Here is an 8,517-nt window from a genome sequence, read left to right as displayed (position 1 = left end):
GGAGGAGTGGGATTGCAAGCAACCAGTCCAAGAGCGTTACTCAGTTCTCCTGGCGGCATCTCCGTCAGAAGCACCAGCATTCCGCATCCTAGCAGGTTGAGTACCACTTGTTCTCAGTTTTGTTCTTAAAGCCCTAAGATCTCTAAGATGCCACCAAAACACCTTATTAAAATAGTATTTCATTAAATTAAATTACATAACTGTGTGAGAAATCACGTTGTTTTGAAATTATAAAAATAGGCATTTATTAGCATTTTTTCTGACCATATCTGAAATTTGTGATTTTTCACAATTTGTGGGTCCTCTAAGAACATTACTCGTGTGAATTGTGAGGGGGCCACTATACAAAAAAACACTATTTTATCTTCACTTATGTGTCTTTTCTAATCTTATCCTCTCTTCTACCTACTAAAATCTTCTAACTACTAAAAAATTCCTGTCAATTTTTTCTCTGACATGTCGGGAAATACTAAAGATAATGCAGGTATTAATCTCCCATTTTGCATTTGAAGAGAATGAGGCCCAAGAAATGAACAATTTGTGAAATATTTGTTAGTGAATTATTACAGGAGATGGTTCTCGAAATGTGTCTCCTGGTGGCTTCTGAAGAAAGATACTGTATTCTCTACTTTCAATTTAATAGTAAAGAACATAAATTATATGTTATGTTGAATTTGAAAGATTTTAATCTGTGAATTTTTTAAAACATATGTAAGGATTAATAGAGTCCACTATTCTTATTAAATGCATAATATAAGACTTAACAGCTTAAGAGATAAATAAATTTGTGGTTCAAAGCTTTTTCAAGATTTGGAAGAGAAGAAATTAGCAAAATGTGATTGTCTTATATTTCAGGCTGTTCTATACCAGAACGGAAGCTACTAGAAATTAAAAGGAGTTTTAAAGTTATTTAATGCTTTCTAGTATTCCCATTTTATTTCATCTTTATTCCAGTACTTTTCTCTTCTGTTCTTTACTACTCCAGCTGTTCAAGAGGAAGAGACAGAATGAAATAATGAAATTTTAATACACTAACTAGATATTGCTGTAGGAATATTAGTTCATTTAACCTCACTAGGCTTTCTGTGAACAGACCGGTGACAAGAAAGCTAAAATCTACAAGCAGAGGTGTTCAATCATATCTGCTGCTGAAAGTCTGAACTCTACACTTTTTTCCCTGACTGAGGATCCGGACTGGGCCTGGCCGGCATTTAGAAAAAGATCTTGCTTTTCAATATTGTAACCCGACCTGATCCACTTAAAGAGCACACTGAAGATACTGTGATTCAATTGAGTCATACCGGTGTCACTTTAGGAACTGGGTTATTGGAGTTTATGTTCTCATGAGATACTCCAGGGAATATTGTGAAAAATTGCTGCACTCCTTGAAAATTATGGGGTAAGCTATGGGAAGAAATTATGTGGTAAGCTATGGGAAGAAAAGGGTGGGAAACAAAGTCTGCCTCGATGACTCATTTTAAAGTATGCTTCTTTGATGCTGTAAGATGTCCTGCAAGACCCTCTGGCCTTCTTCCCTAGTAATGTATGCCAAGTTTCTCCATGGAATGAAAGAGATAATGTCAAGGACTACATTTTATGGTTCTGGTTTGAAGATAAACTCCTCAAGGCTGGCTGTAGAAGCATTAATCACCACAAGTAGGACAACTTTTCCTAAGACTCAAGGATAGTGGCTAAAAGGGCAAAGCCATCACCATAGCAACTGCAGAATTACCATTAATGGGCTCCGGACACAGCTTGAATGCTAGCTGAGGAGGATGAGCCTAGAGCTGCAGGGCAATGTAAATCTCATGCAGATAGCAGTTAATCACAGTAGAAAACGCCCTGGGGATTGAAGCTGAGACTCCCTAGAGAGATCCCCAACATAAGGTGATAAAGAAAGGAGGAAGGACTTAGATTACCCATAACATTGGGTCAATCTTCAGAGTAAATCTAGGACCAGAGTTTGTGACACTGAGTGGCCTAAAGAACTAATGATTACACTGTTTGAGAACAAAGGAACAAGATACCCAGTGAGGGTCTGACACGTACCAGTCCAGTCAAATACTAGTGCCAACACTGCTTCCTGTTTCTTTGTCAGCTCAGGGTCCAGGTAAGAGAATCAGCCCTGGCCTCCTCCCTGACCCTCACACCTTGTTAATGAAGGACCCAGGACCACATCCTGATATGATGGTTGTGTGCTTTTCTCATTTATTCTGTCCTTTATGATATAATCTGTACTCTTCAGCCTTCCACTTCTCAATCATCTCATTGACCTGCTTTCTGTCCCAGTAATGAAGCTTTCTCTCTTGATCTGTGAACATCTTCATCTGTGAGGAGGAGGACATTTGGCTTCTTCAGAACTGTCTCTGTAGTCATGACAGAGGAATGATTCATGTCTTTGTTTTCCTATACACTCTCTGTACATTAAGAGTTTTTGAGGTTCTGGTGTGGGCCATATTTTATTAGGTTCACACTCATCATAGAATTCTCACCCCTGGTGTGGCCATTAGCTACCCATTTTGCTGCCATCTCAGGCCACAATGACCACAAATCTTGTCTGTAAAGATTGAAAGACAATTAAAGAGCTATGCTTCATGGAGCTGAGAGGGACTTTAAAGGGATAGAGAGATGCAGCTGAGTGTGGTAGAAAGATTTAAAAATGAACCTACGTCTCCTGCCTCAATATTCAGCACATTTTCTAAAACAGTAAAAGGCTTTTGCAATTCTAGATTGGCTGGCAGCATAAACAGAATGAGATTCTCCTTACTTAAGAATTAGAGTGTCGGGGCTGGGGATTTAGCTCAGATGCAAAGTGCCTGCCTGGGAAGTGCAAGGTCGTGAGTTCGGTTCCCGGTACCGGAGAAAAACCAAAAAAAAAAAAAAAAAAAAAAAAAAAAAAAAAGAATTAGAGTGTCACCATAAACCAAGAGTCCCAGAGATTCACTTCATCTGCCCTGGATTTCAGCAGCCCAACTCTCCCTCTAGTCTCTCTGACTCTAGTTGGGCAGTATCAGCAAAGAGGGCTTCCCCTGAAGGTTGACACACAGAATAAACTTGTTTTGCTCCAATAGTACACTAGCGTTTACGGCATGCCAGTGCCACCTTCTTCAGGGTGATGGTGACTGACATTGTTAATTTTATGAGCAGAGGCAAGCTACTTTTTGCTACTTTATCCTGTCTTTCTTGTTTAAAAGCTATAGGTTTTTGTTTATTTCAGTTTAATACATACTATGTTTGAAGCCACCAGAAATTAAAGATTGAGTTGTGGTCTTTCAGGTCCCTGCACTCCGTGTTCCCCCTAAATACAAACAGCTCTGATTAGATGAGGTTATATTAATATTCTAGTTCAGCATTTACTTTGTGGAAATAAATATAAAATATGGAAACAGTACACTATTTTGGTTTATTTGCTAACACCAAAGAGCCAGGAACTCACAGCCGCCTTGGTTTCTCCTCCTCTCCTGAAATCTGTTTTCCAAACAGCTCTAGCCCTCCGATGCCACCTTATGGTTTCAGCAGGAACTACTCACATTACCGTTTCCCTTTCATAAGGGCCAAGGATTCTCAGAGCACCTGTTTTCTCCGCTGTCAGAGTAGGTAATCAAAATCCATCTTACTCCAGGTGTATACCTCTTTCCCCTGCCTCAATTTCTCCAGCTTGTTGACTGATCTCAGGAAATTCTTTCTCACTCCTCTTCCTTTTCCCTAATCTCTCTTATTTTCTTTTTCTTTCCCATATGTAAACCCCAAATAAATCTATTATGGCAGATGAAATCCATACTACATAATCCTTTGTGTCAAGAAAAAAAAGTTTAAAAATTGTAAAGTTGCTTTAGACTTAGTAAAAAAAATTCAAAAGCTTTTGAAAATATCCTCAGAATTTTCTTAAGTTTCCTTACATAAGTTTCCACGAAATTCTCTTTTCATCTAAGACTGTTGTTCCTTATTATTCACTTTCTTAGGAAGTAAAAGAGGCTATTTTATTACATGCTTTTCACGCTTTTCAGTGTTGGTTAATGGCTAGCAATGCAACACCACTGATTCATTGTCATTTACATCTGAAATACGCCCCTTGTCAACTACTTTGTGAATCAAGAGTGTACTTTAGTTACTTGGGAATCTAGTCACTATTTTAATAGCATTCTTTGTATGGAAAAATACATTCTGAATTCCAAACAAATGAGTTACAAGTACAGTTTTGAAACCCTACTGTAATGTAAATATGCACTTGACATGTTGATGCAGGTTCATATAATTCTGCAAATGTGGGGAGTTTCTTACTCTGTTAGGCAATGGGAAAGTTTTCCACGCAAAAGAGCCTGGAAGACAACACACTGGCTCAGTGAAATAGGCCTGCACTTTGATGAAAGCAGCACTCCCCAGTCACTTCTCAGGCTTTAGTCTAGGAGGGCTCTCTCCTGTGTTCTGACATCACTGACTTTTTAAAGTAAAGACTCATTTTGGCATTCCTGAAAAAAAAAAAGAATAACAATAAAAGTATACCCATTTGTCCAGTGCTTCATTTTGTGGCCTGGATTATAGAAATATACATGCGTCTAGTAGTGTGTCCTGCCTCCAATGGCCTGGCTGGTAAGCTCTATCAAGGGAAGAGAATGTGTGCTGGCAGCATTAGTTTATAGAATGACAGAACTGGCAGGGACTTTAGGGGTTTGAAATTTCTTTTTGTTTGTTTGTTTGTTTTTTTCCGGTACCGGGAATCAAACTCACAACCTTGCGCTTGCCAGGCAGGTGCTGTGCCGCTGAGCTAAATCCCCAGCCCCCAGGGGTTTGAAATTTCATAGTCTTACACAGCTTTTCCCTGCCCACAACAAAATCGCAACTTGATCAAAAAGTAAAAAACAAAACAACCAGACAAAAAAAATCCTTATTTAGCTGGCCATTTAAAATATTTTATTATGAAAGAAAAAATATAAATAACAAATACACTTGTGAAAAGATGCCTCACTTTATGTCATTAGAGAATGCAAATTTAAAAAATACCACTAAGTAGCCGTTAGAATAGTCAACACTCAGAATATCACCACATCACCAATGACAAAATCCTTTTACATTAAATTGATGCTAAAAGCTCATAAAACATTATTCAATATATTATTTCATCTGATGCTCAAAATCATCAGGTGAGAATAAGGGCAAACAGAGGGTGGAAGTAATAGTCTCATCTTATATTGAAAAAATGGAAAACCAGAGACTGCGAGTGAATTATACAAGCTAATGTGATGGAAATGACAAAATCTGACCTGGAATTTTTCTGACTCATTTCTCTAAAATTTGAATCAGTCTGGAATGTTAGTGCATGGGGAGAACATTTAGTCTCTATTCTGTAGAGTCAGAAGTGCATAAAATGAACTTGGCTAGTTCCAGCAAAATCCAAGCCACTGGGAAAGGTATCCTGTGTGACACTGAGATCACTGTCCCAACTCTTTCTTTGATGAGCAGAGAATGCACAAATAGCTGTCAGAAATAACACAGTGGTTCAAAACAGTCCCTGAACTCTATTCTTGTCCCTATAGGTTGAATGTCTGAAATATTACAAAATCTGAAACTTTTTGCAATCCACCATGACACCACAAGTGGAAAATTCCACACCAGACTACATCTAATGATTTATAGTCATAATACAAGTGCACTAAAAACATTTATAAAATTATCCTCAGACTGTGTGTATAAGGTGTGTATGAAACATAAAAGAATGATATCTTTAGATTTAGGGTCCATTCCCAAGATGTCTCATTACACACAAGAAAATATTCCAAAATTCACAAAAAATAAGAAATCTGGAGTTCTTCTGGTTGTAGGCATTTTGCATAAGGGCTATTCAATCTGTACTGACTCTTTTTTTTAATTTTTCTTTTAAAGATAAAAGAACAAAAACATATTAACAAACACACATACATTTACAGAATAATACAAAAACAATACAAGCAATGCAGAACATCAGACAAGGTAATATGAAATTGACAATGGCTGTATTACATACTGATATCTTCAAATTGATTACTCAGATAAACATATAAGATTGATCAAACAAACATTAATTGAAAGAGAATAAAAAAATAACAACAACAAAGACAAAAACAAAATAACACAAAAACAATAAATACAATACAGGATTTCAAAACAAAGTGATAGGAATTAACAGTGGTTCTTATGAGCCTTCCAAGTCTTTTATGTATATCTAGAGGCAAACACTGGGTGGTAGTAGGAAAGAAAGGAAATAGGAATGAAGGAATCAGGTTACAGAGTGAAACTGTATCTCTCTTTGCCTTCCTCCTGAACCTTTTTTCTAAAATAACTGCTTTGATGAATTTCTCAAACCATTGCTTTCCACTGCATAAAATAGTGAAGGCTGAGGAAAGAGTAAAGTGAAATAGATAATCTCTGTCATGTACTTTATGACTTGGTGAACCTGGACTTGAATCTCAGCTTTGAGAAAGTGATTTCTGCAAGGAGAATATCAATAACTACCCTATAGAATTCTCACAGGCGCTCAACTTTAATGCCACATAGTGTTCATAGAACAATGCCTCTTTTCGAGTAGATTGTCAAATGGTAGGTCTGTTTCAATCATTCCTCCTATTGATATATGCCTTTTCATCTGAAGTTCTGGAAGCTGCCTCAAGATCTGAATAATTTAAACTCTGTGCCAAATTTTCACATTAGTTTATCCAACAAGATCTATCAAAACATACTCTCAGCTAGGATGGCGGAAGGATTTACTGCTTCTCCTGGGCACCCAATGTTTTCCTGTTGCCTAAAGATAGACAAGGTTACAGGACTGGACAGTGGGTTGGCTGGATAGTGACATGTGTTACTTCTTTTCTTCTGCCATAGCAAACCAGAGGAAATGTCTTTCAGAGGGCGCTGCTGCAAGATAAAGGTTGCCTGAGTCTCAATCACCATTCAGAAAGGAGTATCCCTGGACATCTTGTACAGGCAAGAAAAAAATACTTGTGTGTTAACCCACTAAGATTTTAGGATTTATTCTCTACCTTAGCACAGCCTAACCTAGCCTAGTATATCTAGGCATTGTATAAAGCACTATAGATTTTTAAGAACCCTATTTTTGTCCATCTCTGCTTTCAAGAATCTTACAGTCAAAGCCTGACAGATAGACTTCAGTAGCTCATTCTCTATTCATTATTATGATTTAGAGAGTAGCAGAAGTGATTTCCTGGGTAGAGTTACCTTGGAACTTGAGGAAATTTTCCTATTGCCATTCAAATGTTACCCCACAGATAATATTCAATTTCATCTGTAAAAGCTCTAATTACGCTATACAAAATTAGGATATTGCTGTCTATCTCAGAGATCTCATTAGAAGAAAGTATTTTATAAAATGCTGAATATCATAATGGTTCATATTACAGGTGTTGAACCTTTGCTCTTATTCAGAGGTAAACGAACGGAGAAAACCTTTTTCCTTTGATGCTATTTTCAGACTTTATTCTGTTTTATTCAACTATCATCTGTCTTTAAATCAAGACTGTTCTGTTTGATTATTATGCTTGTATATTTCTCCTCAAATTGATCCTTGACCCAATCACAATCCCAGGAGTCTCTTCCACTGCATGGAGTTTGTAACTTAGTTCCAAGTAAGTGAAGACCCAAAGAAAATATACTACTCTAACTGTTTAAAAAATTCTAACTTCTTTGCTTTTTAGAAGCAGTAGCCCTATCGCTTTTTACTTCTGGTTGTGACCAGGAAGCTATGGTCAAAGTAATAAATGTATCCCAAAAGACAGAAGCTATACCTTTTGGATTTGCAGAATCCTTTGGGTGAATATATTTTCACCTATTTTTCCTAAGGATATGTATACATTTTCCACAATATGATTCTCAGACTTAACTTTGATAGACCTAATGTAGCCTCCTTGATATCAAAGCTTCCTCTGCCAGTGTTCCCAGTTCCCCCTACCACCTGTCTCCATGTGATCTACCTTGCCAAGGCTCTTATCTTGTGAATTCCCAGTCTGCTCCCAAGACACTTTGTGCAGGTAGAACACTACCAGCCACTTCATCTCCTCCTCCAGATACAAGCACACAGAAGGCATCCAACACAAACCTGATTGACTCCAAGGTCTTCCAGTACTCAAAAACAGGCAACTACACAAAGCTTGGCTGCCTTCTGGATGTGGTAGGAAGTAGTAAATCACCACTTACAGCTAGAGATAAAGGAGAAGTTCAAGGCTAAACAGTAACTTTTAATAAGGACAGTCAGCATGTGTGTAATAAGTAACTAAGTCAGAGAAAAGTTAGTTTTGAAATGAACTTGATTTGGCTTGCAAATTCTTCACAAGATCTCTTAGAAGAAGCTCATGATAAGTTTAAACTTCAAATTCAACTAATAGCTTACTTACTGCCAAATTTTATGCCATCAGTTGTTTGTCAAAGATGGTAAGTGGAAAGAAGCAGATGATTTCAAGTAAAGAATTACAAAAGTCTCTGTGTTGGGAAAGAAAGGCAGCAAGGGGATGAGAGAAGAGTGGAGAGAGC

General features: G+C 37.5%; 1 protein-coding gene across 2 annotated transcripts in view; it reads right to left on the bottom strand.

Annotated features, from left to right (window-relative positions):
* Positions 1-8,179, bottom strand: part of Hao2 (hydroxyacid oxidase 2 (long chain)) — a 24,032-nt gene extending 15,853 nt beyond the window's left edge. The window contains exon 1 of one of the 2 annotated variants that reach the window (XM_005389076.1): positions 8,087-8,179. The gene's annotated coding sequence lies outside the window, so the exon portion shown is untranslated. The remainder of the gene's footprint in view (positions 1-8,086) is intronic. The other variant, XM_005389077.2, reaches the window with a different exon arrangement.
* Between the last annotated feature and the right edge of the window lie 338 nt (positions 8,180-8,517).

This window comes from Chinchilla lanigera, unplaced genomic scaffold (genome assembly GCF_000276665.1).
Source record: "Chinchilla lanigera isolate Chin_1 unplaced genomic scaffold, ChiLan1.0 scaffold00034, whole genome shotgun sequence".
Lineage (NCBI taxonomy): Eukaryota > Metazoa > Chordata > Mammalia > Rodentia > Chinchillidae > Chinchilla > Chinchilla lanigera.
This window is presented reverse-complemented; position numbering and strand designations above follow the sequence as displayed.